The following is a 13570-nucleotide window of genomic DNA, read 5'->3' on the forward strand; positions in this document are numbered from 1 at the left end:
ACAGCTAAACCGGCAAAGCATTTGTAGCGTAGACAAGGGCTAAGTGATTTTCCCATTGCCATATGTGACTTAGGAGACTAAATCAAGCCCTAAATGCCAAGGTCGTTTTGGGAACACGTGACCTTTGGTGACTTGTCCAAAGTCAGACAGGACTGGGTTGCCAAACTCAGGTCTGCCTTTATCCCAGCCCAGCCGCTTAACGCTCCTCACCTCCTGTGGGGCTCCCCCTGGCTAGAGGGAAGGACGCCCACCCATGGCTATTTACACATCCAGCAGTGCCCCCGGGCCGAGGTGGCCTGAGGCCTAGAGCCCGGGGGTGGGGGGCGGGGAGGGCACACAGCAGAGAGATGCGGAGAGTCGGGGGAAGTCGGGTCCACTGTTGGTGCAAGGGAGGGAAGGAGTCTAGCTACATGAGGGGGGACCTGAGAAGATCAAAGGCTCCACTGGTGCAGGGGTGGGGGGAGTCTAAGGAAGGGAGGTTTCAGAGCAGGAAAAAAAACAAAACAAATCAAGGCGTTGAGGGACGGTTGCATGTTTGAGAGGGGGGAGGGAAGAGGGGAGAGACCCTGGAGTTTTAATAGGCCTGGCTTCATCCTGAAAAGTGCTGAGCTCCCCCTAACTTCAACAGGAGACACAGCAGCTCAGCACCTCTCCGGATCGGACCCTTTTGTGCTGCTCTGTGTTTCCTACTGCACCCCTCACCGTGGCCTCTAAGTCATTGTGGCAGGCGTCAAGGGCCGGCGGGAGGGTGGCGGGTCCTGGCTGGGGTTTGGCAACTTGCCGTGGGTGGCGGAGGCGGAGGCCGGCTTGCATACAGCCGACAGATGCGCTCGGAGCTGTCCCCCACCCTCTCCACAGCTCCAACTATTTCCTTCAACCTTGACCTAGAAAGAGCGAGCGAGCGTGCGCCTCTCTCCCCTGCACTGGGAGCTCGTGCAGCCCCCGTGCACGGCCCTGGGCCTCTCTACTGCACAGGCTTTGCTTAATTATGTCCAGCGCTCAGGGGCTCAACGCTGGACTCCCGCCAAAGCCCAAGGAGGTCAGCCTGCATCTGGGGCTGCCTCCAGCTCCGGCTGCTGCGTTCCATCCCCCTTGGGGCCAGGGGCTCTGCCTGCGGGATCCCCCATGCCTCAGCCTCTCTGCCAAACCCCTGCACCGGCCTGCAGGCCCCGCCACCTGGGCTATGCAGGGGCGGCCCTCTGGAGTCCGGATTAATCAGCAGAGAAGAGCAGATGCAGAGTCAAGCGGGCAGCTGGTCAGCACAGACCCTGCCTTTGTTACCATGAAGTCACCCTCAGTGCTTGGGGTCCAGCCGCACGAGCCTCTTGGCAGGAGCAGGATCTTGCAGTCTCTGTGCCTCAGTTCCCCCTGTGTCGAACAGGGATAATGCTACTGCCTTTGTCTGTCTTGACTATTTAGACTGTAAGATCTTCAAGGCAGGGGCGACTGCTAGGTGCCCGTACAGCGCCGAGCACCACGGAGCTCCTGATTTTGACTGGGACCTCTAGACGCTATTGTAATGATCATCATGAAGTAGAACTTTTCCATCTCTACACCCTGCAACTGTCCAATTGTCTTTTTCAGAGAGGGTTTTTTTTTTTTTTTAAATTATCTCCTTTCTTGTCCTGGAGCTGACATGGCCCTACACCCGTCACTTTAACGATAACAATTCTGGAAGGGGTATTGAACCTTGGGCACCAGGGCTAAAGCCGATCTCTAACTAGTAGAGAGCAGGATGAAATCTAAGGTGAGGGGGCGGACTCTCCCACACGCTGGGTTCTGGCACCTTCCTCTGAAGCAGCCGCTGCTGGCCACTCTCAGAGCCTGGATATTGCAAGGCTAAATGGACCTCGGGTCGGACCCGGTCTGTGACCAGAGAGCCAGGCTGCCCAGTGTGCTGTTCCCCATCGAGACCACTCTGTATCAATTCAGACACTTGTCAGTGTCTCCCTCCCCCCTTCCTCCCACCCAGAAATCCCTGCTTCTCTCTCTCCTCCTAAGAGTCAGACTCGCCAGCTGCCTTTCCCGGGAAGTGATGTCTCTAAGATCCTTGCCAGCAGCAGAAGCCAATCCACCCTTCAGAGGCCAGCTCATGCCAAGCTGTAGGTCACCGAGGTTCCTGGGGGTTTCCTGATCCTCCAGAGGGCACCTTGACAGAGAAGATCTGGGACATGAGGCTGCCGGGGGAGGTTTGCCTGCAGCAAGCATCAGATATGAGGCTAGCCCACTGGGGACCCTAACAGGAATATTCCCCCACCCCACCACAACACAACACATACTAATAATTAATAGGGGGCCCCCTTGAGCTGCTCGGAGCCCTAAGCAATTGCTTAATCTGCTCATGCCTAGTGCTGGCTCTGCCAGCCAGACCAGAATGCCCCTGCCTCCTGGCTCTGTGCTCCACCTCCTGTCTGCTGCCAGGTCCCGCCCCAGCCCTCCCATTGGGGCCCAGTGGGAGGGTGGGTGGCACGCATGTGCGGCAGAGGCCGGGGAGAAGTTGGCATAGAGCCCTGCAGGCCAGCTGACGGAGAAGAGCAGCCAGGCAGGGAGTAGGAGGATCTCTCTAGTGCTGTCAGTAAGGGAACCAGAGTAGGGAGGGAAGCAACTGGGGCAAGAAAGGGGGAGGCGGACGCTGCTTCTCTGTGCAGAACAGGGAGGAGTACAGCGGTCAACAGTGCCAGAAGAGCGAAGTCATGCAACTGCCACTGCCATGAGCAAGACAGGAAACTTCCAGCCCTTTGATGGGGGGGCGTCTGAAACCGCCTGCTGGTTCTTTACCTTCGCCCATTAACATTTCATATCCTTGCCCAGTGCCATCGATGCCCGGGGCGCCTGAAAAGACTTTAGATCAAGCCCTGGCCCCAGCGCTGATCCCGTTATCCAATCCACTACCATGGACCCTAGCCCCTAGTCCAGGCTAGCAGGAGCAGATCAGGTTGCAGGGATGGGGCTGTGAGTGGGACAAGAGGCAATGCCTACGAGAGGCGAGTTGGGACAATCCTCTAGAGAAAGGGAGGTGGGTGGTGGAGAGATGACTGGCAAGGAGGGGAAGGTAGGAAGGAGCCCAGCAAGAGGAGTGGGGAGAATGGTTGCTTGGCAGATAAATAATTAATCATAACAGCCAGAACTCCTTTACCCTGGGTCAGGAAAAGTCTCCTCCCCGTGTCGCAGATCCCACAGCGAGCACCATGTCTTGCCTCACCACTTTGTCACTCAAGCAGGGTGAATTATTAGCAGGAAATCATTTATTCTCTTCAACCCCTTCTACGCAATTCACATTTTTAGATTGTAAGCTTTTCAGGCGGGGACTTCATTTAGACAGAGCCTTGCACAATAGGGTTTGGATCTGCCTGGTGCTACTTGGCATTCCCCTGAGATTAAATCTTCCTGTTAATCCATTAGGTGTATTTAGCTTTTTTCTTGTTACCAGACTATCCACAAACAGGGCAGGATTTTTACTACTTTGTTATTCAACACTGTTGGACAAATCACTTGGCATCATGACTGGTGTTTTTCAGCCAATGATCTGCTGGTCTCTTTAGTTTATCATTGATCCAACTTCTCTTATAGAAAAGAGCTTTACTAATGATGCAACCAAAAGGGCTCTACGAAATTTGCATCACAATCGTATAGGGCCCAATTCTTCATTGCCCAGCACCGTGGGCAGTTATTAGTTCTGGTGTCAAGTAGGTGTAAAAAAGGACAGTGAGGTTTTTAGACTAGTGAAACTGACCACATCTGATGCAGGGGAGCAGAGAATCCGGCCCTGAATGCATTTTTGTTCTGTATTTGTACAGCGACTAGCACAGTGGGGTTCTGGTCCGTGACTAGGGCTTCTAGAGCCTACAGTAATACAAATAAATAATGTCCTCGCTTCTTTTTAACCTCTGGCAGAAGGGATATTATTCTCTATTAAATTCAGGAATTTAGAAGGCTTACAATCAAATTCCAGAAGAGATTAGATAAAGGCTTGGTTTACACTGAAGTTCTACCAGTATAACTATTATAGTTCGGGCATTTTTTAAAAAAAAAACAGAACAGTTATTCCAGCCCCCCGCCTGGAAGCCGTTATACTGATATAAAAAGTGACTTGTACTGGTGAAGTTATTCCCTGTGGGAAAGGGCAATACCAGTATAAAGCACCTTTAAGCCAATACAACTGCTGTGTCAACTATTGCAATCCCATGGCATATCTTTGGGGATCGCTGTATGACATTTAGGAATGGTTTCGGTCTGACTAAAACAACAAGGAGTCCTTGTAGCACCTTAGAGACTAACAAATTTATTTGGGCATAAGCTTTCGTGGGCTAAAACCCACTTCATCAGATGCATGGAGTGAAAAATACAGTGACTGTGTTCTACTCCACAGGGGAGGGCTTTCACAGCTCTTCCAGGAACTAAATACAAGGGGCGGGGGGTGATTACGATCAGGATCCCAACAAGGGCAGTCAGGACCAAGGGTCAGAGGAGGGTCAAACCCGAGGCTAGCAGTAGCAGAGAAGTTCATAGTCAGGTTCCAGGCTGGGGTTGGTACCAACGGTCAGAGTCCGAGTCAGATTTCAGGGTCCAGGTCAGGAGGCAAAGTCCAGAACAAGCTGAGGTCCAAGCCAGGAGTTCAAGAGCAGGAGCAGTCATGGCCGCTACAAGAGATCCACACTATTGCCTGGACACTTCCTGGCATGCCCCTTGGGTTTATATAGGTCAGGGAGCCAATCAGGAACCATGTGGCTGCTGCCTGTCAGACCCTTTGGAGCAGGACTTCCCATGGTCAGTATCCACAGCAGGCCACAGGCTCTAGATCTGTGGGGCCTTATAGTTAGCTTGGGGAGTGTAAACAGCTCTGGAGAAGCACCACTCCTAAACTGGCCTACACTAGGTTTTCCAGAGACTCCAACAAAGAAAGGGCTTTGGGTCTAAAAAGCTGGCTTGAGCAGGGGGCTTCCCTTTCGATGCAGCAGACGGGCAGGACTCTCTGTCCCGGGAGGGGCCCCAACTCCTGCAGAAGAGTTGGAAAGCCTTTGGCTTGCTAGACTGATGCCAACCTGGCTAAGGCTGCAGCATGCCTCTAGGAACTTGTTTTGTGCATGTTTTCTCTGTGTGCTTTTTTGTCCTTCCAATAAATGTACTCGGCTGTAGAAGAGCCGTGGGGTTCCTGGTGAAAGCACAGGCATTGTCCTCAAAAGGTACAACTTTCTAGTGCAGACAAGCCCGCAGACTTTTCTCTTTTTTACACTCAAATTGTTACCCCCCCCACCCCGCCTTTAGTCTATTTGTAATGGGCTCTGTCTGCCATACTCCCCCTTGTAATTTCCAGCTGGACAAAGCGAGTGCGAAATGTTACCAGATCAGACCCTATGACCCAGGAGGTCCCTTCCAGTCCTACTTTCCATTTGACACTTATTTTGCCCTGCTGGACGTGACCACACAACGGTGCTGAGCAACGATGAATCGGGCCCCTAGTATCTCGCCATAAAAAGAAAAAAAAATAATTAGCCAATGAATGATTTGCAAATGAGCAGCTCCGAGGTCTTCTGAGGTGTGATTGGCCTGCTAGGTCACATGTTTTATGAATGATCATTTAGTAGCCCAGCGGGAGGCCCCAACCAAATTCAGAGCCCACTGTGCTAGATGCCGCACATCCCTGTGGTAAGAGACAGCCCGTTGCCCCGAAGGGCTTACAATCGAATTAGACGGAGACAGCCAGTGGAAGTATTCGCCTCTCCATTTTATAGAACTGAGTCCCAGAGAGATGATGTGCTGCAAATTCTGAGTCACAGTCCAGTGTCCTAACCACAAGCCCCTCCTTCTTTAGAAGCAGGAAGTCTTGCAGGAATTAGCCGTGAGGGATTGTAATTACCCGACAAAGCAATTGTGTGAACAGAGAGAGCGTTTTGAAGTAGCCGCCGGTGTTCATCATCGTCATTTACAGTCGGATTTACAGTGCCTTTGCCAGCTTCCTGGCACCCCTAACACCAGAGTAGTGAGTTCAGCTGCCATCCTGCCCCTTGCCATGCTTTTCCAAGAGCCATTTCACACGCCCGCCCCCGTGACAATGTTCTCTTTTCCAGCATTTGCTCTCCTTTGTACCAAGCAATTCATGATGCAGGCCCTGTCCTTTCGTCTGATGCCCACTGGTTCCGTAGTGAGCCAGAGTGCTTGCTTCATTTGTTGTAGAATCAAGCCGCTCTCTGAATGGCTTGGAAAATCAGTTCATTCCCCTGCTTCACTCAGTTAGAAAGCAGCTTGTTCACAAACGGGCAGCGGATTTGAGACATGTGGTATGTTTTTATAAATCAACTCGCTTCAGATTTTTTTAAATTTCATCTGTAAATTGGGGCCTCGCCACCCAGCAATCTGTCCAGCTTTAGGGGGTTCCCTCGAGTATAAAGGGAAGCGATAAAGTCACTGCGATGTAATGTCACAGGATAAACCGCTGTGTGACCTTTGCTGCTGTGACTGTAGGCCTCCATTCCAAGCATATGCTGCTCCATCTTGCACCAAGCGCTCTCATATTAAATAGCAGGGTGACTGCAGCCTGCCCTGGTTTATGCTTTGGATTTGAGGAGCTACTGATGTACCCACAGCTGGGCAAACTGTAGGCATCTCTCTGCTCTAGCAGTGTTATGGCATCGAACCAAACGGAAAGCAAACAATGCAAAATGTAACAACTACGCAGGGCCCAGATTTGTGGTGCTCGCAGCGGAATTTAAAGGGCAAAGGGAAATCAGGCCATAAAACATATACAGTGTTGATTTTGTACTCACTGGCATGACCTCTGCTGATACTCAATCACTGTGGATCACTTGGTGATGACCTGTTCTGTTCATTCCCTCTGAAGCACCCGGCATCGGCCACTGTTGGAAGACAGGACACTGGGCTAGATGGACCTTTGGGCTGACTCAGTGTGGCTGGTCTAATGTTCAATGAAACACAGAGCTGAAATCCAAGTAGTTGGGGGTTGCCATAAAACAATGCTGAAGTTGGCCCCGATGTGACGTTTAACGAGCTGTTTCCCCAAAGACTGAAATAGGGCGAAGTTAGGTGAGTAGTGTTTTGAACCCAGAGGCCTCCAACATGCAAACACATACGCATAGGAGTAAATTTACACACATGAACAGTGCCAGTGAACCCCGTGGAACAGCTCACATAAATAAAGTTAGCCGTGTGCATACATGGTTGCAGAACTGGTGCCTTGGATGGTAGTTCTGGCCAAATTTTGGCCCTGATCCTACAAATGGACCCAAATGGGCGGTGCCTGGGGCCTACAGGCAGCCCCCGAGAAGTCAACAGAATGCCGCATGGGTGCTGGGGTCCAATAGCATGGATCTGATTGCAGGAGCAGTCCTTTGTTTACAATGTGGGGGAACAGTACAATACATGGGTAATATAATATATGAGTAATGTAAGAACCCTACATTACTTCATCATCCGATGAAGTAAGCTGTAGCTCACGAAAGCTTATGTTCAAATAAATTTGTTAGTCTCTAAGGTGCCACAAGTCCTCCTGTTCTTTTTATAGGAACCCTTAGAATTGGATATATTAGAATTGGGAAAGGTGCGGTGAAGGGTAACAAAAATGATTGGGGTATGAAAATGGCTTCCGTATGAGGAGAGATTAATAAGACTGGGACTTTTCAGCTTGGAAAAGAGATGGCTAAGGAGGGATATGATAGAGGTCTATAAAATATTGACTGGTGTGGCGAAAGTGAATAGGGAAGTGTTATTTACTCCTTCACATAGCACAAGAACTTAGGTGTCACCCCATAAAATGAATAGGCAGGAGGTTTAAAACAAGCAAAAGGAAGTATTTCTTCACACAACACAAAGTGAACCTGTGGAACTCATTGCCTGGGGATGTTGTGAAGGGCAAAACTGTAACAGGGTTCAAAAAAGAACTAGATAAGGTCATGGAGGATAGGTCCGTCATGGCTATTAGCCAGGGTGGGCTGGCATGCAACCCCATGGTCTGAGTGTCCCTAACCTCTGATTGCCAGCAGCTGGGAGTGGACCACAGGGGTGGATCACTCAATGTTTGTCTGTTCTGTTCTTTCCCTCTTAAGCACCTGGCATTGGCCACTGTCAGAAGACAGGACACTGGGCTAGCGGGATCATTGGTCTGACCCAGCGTGGCCGTTCTCATGTTCTACTATTGAGTGTATACAAACGGAAAAGGAGTACTTGTGGCCCCTTAGAGACTAACCAATTTATTTGAGCATAAGCTTTCGTGAGCTACAGCTCACTTCATCGGATGCATACTGTGGAAAGTGTAGATGATCTTTTTATACACACAAAGCATGAAAAAATACCTCCCCCCACCCCACTCTCCTGCTGGTAATAGCTTATCTAAAGTGATCACTCTCCTTACAATGTGTATGATAATCAAGTTGGGCCATTTCCAGCACAAATCCAGGTTTTCTCTCCGGGAGGCTGTGCACCAAATAAACACATAGTCAGAGACAACACCTGCTTCGAAGAGCTCCTGTCTCAATAGACAAGACAGGCTAGGAGCGGAAGGGGAAAGAGAGGCAAAAGGACATAACATGCCCAAGGCCGCATAGTAGGGAAAGTGGCAGTTCTAAATAGAAGCCAGGTAGCCTCCTAGTTCACTGCACTATCCACTAGGCCATGCTGCCCTCACATTTAATTAAGAAAAGCAGTCGCGTTTCACAGAGAACAGTTACCCTAATACCCACACTAATCAAATGGGCTAGGAACACTAGGCCTATATCATCAAAAGAGACCCATGGCGATGAGCTTCCGAAACTTTCTTACCATGTTACAGATTTTAAGCAAACACATAAGTGTTTGAAGTTTTGCATGATTTTCTCTTGGTGCATCTTTTTGTTCTATGTTTGTACAGTGCCTAGCACAGTGGGGTCCTGGGCCACAATACACAATCTCTGCTCATGTAATTTCAGCTCTTTGTTTCCCCGGTAACTGCAGTACTTATATAGGACTTTGCATTCTCAAAGCACTGTACAAATATTAAATAATTCCCCAATCTATACTCTGAGGTCCTTTTCTCCCTGTAGTAAGAATCGCTTTCCCACTACGCAAAGACTAAGTTTTGGTAGTTTAGTTCCCTGCTGTCCACAGGCAACAACAAAGAAGATAATAGCACTGTGGAGTTTCTTGGTTTTGAGCTGGATTCCCTCACCCTGGCCCATTCTGTTGCAGTGGAGTTATGGACACCAAAAGTAAAAATCCTGATCCTGTAGTGAGCTCTGCATGGTGGAGCCCTATGATGCTTAAAGTTCTGTACAGGATCAAGGCCCTGGATCTGGCTGATTTAACTACAGGCCTGGTAGTCTACGATGGAAAATGGTGCTGTTTTTGCCTTACCTTTAATCAGACTCGACATTTATCACCTGCCAGTATAATGGCTGAAATGAGTGTGAAAATGCTTTTAAAACTGGTAGTTTTTTTGAAATACTCAAGAAATAAAATGAATCTTACATTCATGTAGCACCTTTCTTTGCACATCTAGCTCTATATCGGTAGAGAGAGCACTACTAAAATGCAGCCACCCCTGGGATGGAGTGCACCTAGTCAACTTCATTGCAACATGCAGCAAAATTGTGGAAGGGGAAATTTTGGCCAGAGGATATTGTGGGGAATCCTCTGTTTTAACGAAAGTTTCACAGCATTTTTAGGGCCAAATTTTCAGTGGTCTGCCATCCCTTTGCTAGCACACATCACGCACTCACATTTTCACGCCTACAATGAACTGTGGTGTCAGATATCAGAAATTTTCCAGTGAAATGTCAGTTTGTGGGAACCGAAGCTGTCTCTGGGCCAGGGTTGATTTTGATGAATTTCACAATTCCAAACATTTTTGAATAAAGTTTAGACACTGACAAAATGTTCTGTTTCGACAGCGTCTAAATGTAAAGGCTCCATTTTGTTTCAAAATGATTTTTCAGTTAGAAATGTTAGTAATCCTAAAAAAGTTTTAAAAGACTAAAAAAGGTTTAAAGTGATTTTTTTTAGATTATTGGTTTATGAAAATTGAGATTTAGACTCTTCTTCCCAATTTGTGAATGGAATTTTTTTTAAAGCTTCTAAACCAATCATGAATGGGAAGATCATCTCCAGCCCAGCTCTAGCCTCATTTAAGATGTGCGTCTGCCATTCTTCATCTAATGGCACACACACACAGACAAGCAGGTTCATATGTGTGTGTACACAAGTTGCATCCACCAAGAAAGGGGCCTTCACCTCATTTAAAATTTTGGCCCATCCTATGCAGAACAGACAAGATCGACGGTTTTAAGGTTTCACCCAAAATGATCACTTTAAAAGGCAGCTAGCCTCTGGGTGAAACACAGCAGCTGTTTCACACACCTCGGTGACAAAACATGACAGTTTTAGAGCAGGAAGTGAACCATGCCGAAAACCAATGGCAGTATTTTACACCAAGGAATTGTAGAATTTTGGTTTTTCCCCACCAGTTAACAAGGATAAGATTTTTATTCTAAATTCCTTAGTGTAGACAAGGCCTAAATATACTATTATATTTTGGTTCCTTTCCCAGACCTGAAGAGATCTGTGTAGCTCAAAAGCTTGTATCTTCCGCCAACAGAAGTTGATCTAATAAAAGATATGACCTCACCTACCTTCTCTCTGGTTTACACCAATGTACTTTAACTCTTCCCTAGCTACCACCTCACCACCACCATGTTAAAACTAATGGACATTAATCTGTGATAACAAAACTCAGCCGTGCTGTCTGACAACCCCTTTAGATTTTCCAATACTGTATAAGGTATCTAATGCAAAAGGGCAGAAAAACAATTGCAAATTCTGTTGTGGGAATCCCTGCATTGGTAGCCAAAGCAAAACCATGTAGAACCCTCCTCCTTGTCTAACGTTTATGGGCCTAAGAGCAGGTCCACCCACCCCAAGAGAGCTCATAACACTTAATTGCAATTTTTTTTTTTTTTGGTCTGTAGGAGCCGCTTGCTTATTGGGATTGCCATTAATTTGACAGGCAGATCCCAGACAGGGGATTGGCTAGCAGCAGATGACGCCCATAACAACAAAGGTGGAGTTGGAAAAATTAGATTAAAAAAAATTGAGGACGGGGGGGGGGAATGAAAAACTCTCCCTTCACCCGCCCCCCTTCGGCTCTGAAATATACAAGTGTCAATTTCACGGTATCGTTAACAAATCCAGCGGTTCACCCAGTCCGGGAGGAAAGTGTGAATTTCACTCTAGACCTGTTTGTGCATTTCCTGGTGCAAGAGACACACCACAAAACTCCCCATTTTCTTCCTCCGTCTCCTTCTTCCCCGTGAGCCTGTTTACAACGCAGCCACTTGCCGTTTAGTTCAGCTTCCTTCTTTTGCGTTGGTGCAAATGTCTGTCCCAGCCCCCGGAACCGTACAGAGAAAAGCTGAATTTTATTTCTGGTCAGAGCTGGAACTTAAAAAAAAACAAACCAACAACCCAGGCCCTCTTTCTGCGTGCTATTCGAGGTGGGTTGTAGAGGAAATCGACCATTTGAATTGTTGGGGCTCTTGTTGCAAACGCCTGAAGAGGATTGTTGCAAATGTAAGCTGTTTTTTTTTTCCCTCCCTTCTCTTTCCCTGTCTCTCCCTTTTCCCTCCTCCTCTGTTCTTTTGGCTACAGTGTTGCAAAAGCAAAGAGCAATAAACACGCACACACAGAGAGAGTGAGAGAGACAGACAGACAGACAGGCAGCCCCGTAAGAGCCAGAAGAGAGAGTTAAAAGAGGAGAGGAGAACGGTCTCTCTGACAATTCCGTTTAGGGAGCAGATGGAAAAGTGGAGACTTGTGAAGGGCTGTGAGGTTGGCTAAGGATCCAGGAGCGAAAAGAGCCCGGCTGATTGGAAGAAAAAAGCAGAGAGATGGAGGCGGGGGAAGTGCAATCTCTCTGCGGGGACTGGAGCGAGTCCACGCCCGGGGCCAGCGCTGCAGAGCTGGCTAGCATTCAACCAGCGCTCCCCAGCTAAAAGCACCCAAAAAAAGCAGCCCCCAAGTTCCTTCTTCAGCCTGGCTGATTTGCAGGTAGGTGCATTTTGGAAGGGGGGAGAAAAAAACCAACCCCACAACCCACGACCTCCAGCAGTAAACGCGCCCGATGCAGCCCCCTGTTGCAAGGGAGGGCGGGTGGGAGAGACGGATCAGGGGGAGGGGGGAGAAGGCACGATCCGAGGCAACGCTTGCTGCACCGGGCTGCTTTGCTGCAGCAGGAGCGCATGTGGACCTCGCCATTAGCCGACGCTCTGGTTCGCCATCTGGGGCTGGAGGAGGCGCTTTGTTTCCTCCACAGGCTCCGGTGGCGCGGTTGGCTGCAGCTGCTGCTTCTCCCCCCCGGTTGCAGACTCGGCTGGTGCCCGGCTGACTCGGTAAGGAGAAGGCGATCGGGGCAGGAGGCAGCGGGCCTCGGGGATTTTTTTTTTTTGCGTGTGTGGTAAAGCGGGGAGATTTTTGTGCTGGCTGCCTGGGCAGATCGAGGCGGATTTTCCACGCGCTCCGCAAGCAGGGGGGAGGCCCGGGGATCTCGCCATGCAGGAAGCGGCGGCTGCATGAGCCTCGGCGTGCCCGGGCATCGGGGCTTACAAAGCGGGGTGGCTGGAAAGCGGGCTGCTGCGGAACCGGGCCCCCCTGGAGCACCCGCGGCGGCGGTAGGGGAGGGGGAGCCCGCCAGCCCGCCGCCTCGTGTGCGCTGCCGCCCGGCGCTGCCGCTCCGCGGGCAAGGGGGGGGACCGCACGAGGGGCTGGAGCGGGACGCGGGCGGCCCCGCTCGGGCGGCTCCCGGGGCGGCTGGCTGCCGGGGGCAGGTTTCCAGGGCTGGGCGGTTGTTTGTTCGTTTGTTTGTTTGTCTCCCCGGGGCGGTGAGTTCCGCGCCGGGGCCGGGGAGGTCGCCGTCTCCGCCCGGCCGCCGCCAGCCCGCCCGGCCGCCATCCGGTGCGTGCCCCGGCTGGTTCCCCGCCCCGCCGGCTGGGCGCCGGGCTCCGGCCCCCCGGCGGGCCGGGCTGGGCGGAGGAGCGGGGCTCCGGCGGGCCGGGCTGGGCGGAGGAGCGGGGCTCCCCGGGGGTCGGTGCGGGGAGGACGCGCTGCCCGGACGCCCCCAGCCGGGCATCCAGCGCCGCGGCGGCGCCCCCCGCCTCCGCCCCTAGCGGCTCCGGCGCGGCGAGTCCTGCCCCCGCCCGACCCCTCCTGCCCTGGAGCCTCGGGAGGCGGCTCCGCGTCGGCGGCCGCCGAGCGCCCCGGGCCGGAGCGGGGCGAGCCGCGGAGCCGGCGGGCGGAGCCAGCCATTGTCCGCCCGAGCCCGCCGCGCGGGGAGCCGAGCCGGCCTGGCCCGGTAACCGGGCGGGGGGAGCGCCGCGGGGGCCCGAGCCTCCGGGGGGGAGGGCCCGAGTCTCCGCGGGGGGGACCGGAGCGGGGCGCCGCGCAGGCCGAACGGCCCCGGGTCTCCCCGGCGGGCGGGGAGCGGGCGGCGGCGGAGCGATCCGGCCGCGGGGGTCGAGCCGGGCCGGGCCGGGCCGAGCCCCGGGGGGGGTGGCGGCGGCGGCGGCTCGGAGGCGGCCGCGGTACCGGGGGG

The 13570-nt window shown here is 51.7% G+C and overlaps 1 protein-coding gene across 4 annotated transcripts in view; it reads left to right on the forward strand.

Moving 5' to 3' along the window:
* The first annotated feature begins 11169 nt into the window (after positions 1-11169).
* The window catches only part of UBTF (upstream binding transcription factor), a 30179-nt gene continuing 27778 nt past the window's right edge, over positions 11170-13570 (forward strand). For 2 of the 4 annotated variants that reach the window (XM_077806371.1, XM_077806374.1), the window contains exons 1-2: positions 11170-11477; positions 11632-12030. The gene's annotated coding sequence lies outside the window, so the exon portion shown is untranslated. Of the gene's footprint in view, positions 11478-11631; positions 12031-12295; positions 12372-13570 lie in introns of all 4 variants that reach the window. The other 2 variants (XM_077806372.1, XM_077806373.1) reach the window with 2 other exon arrangements.

Source organism: Eretmochelys imbricata, chromosome 27 (genome assembly GCF_965152235.1).
Source record: "Eretmochelys imbricata isolate rEreImb1 chromosome 27, rEreImb1.hap1, whole genome shotgun sequence".
Lineage (NCBI taxonomy): Eukaryota > Metazoa > Chordata > Testudines > Cheloniidae > Eretmochelys > Eretmochelys imbricata.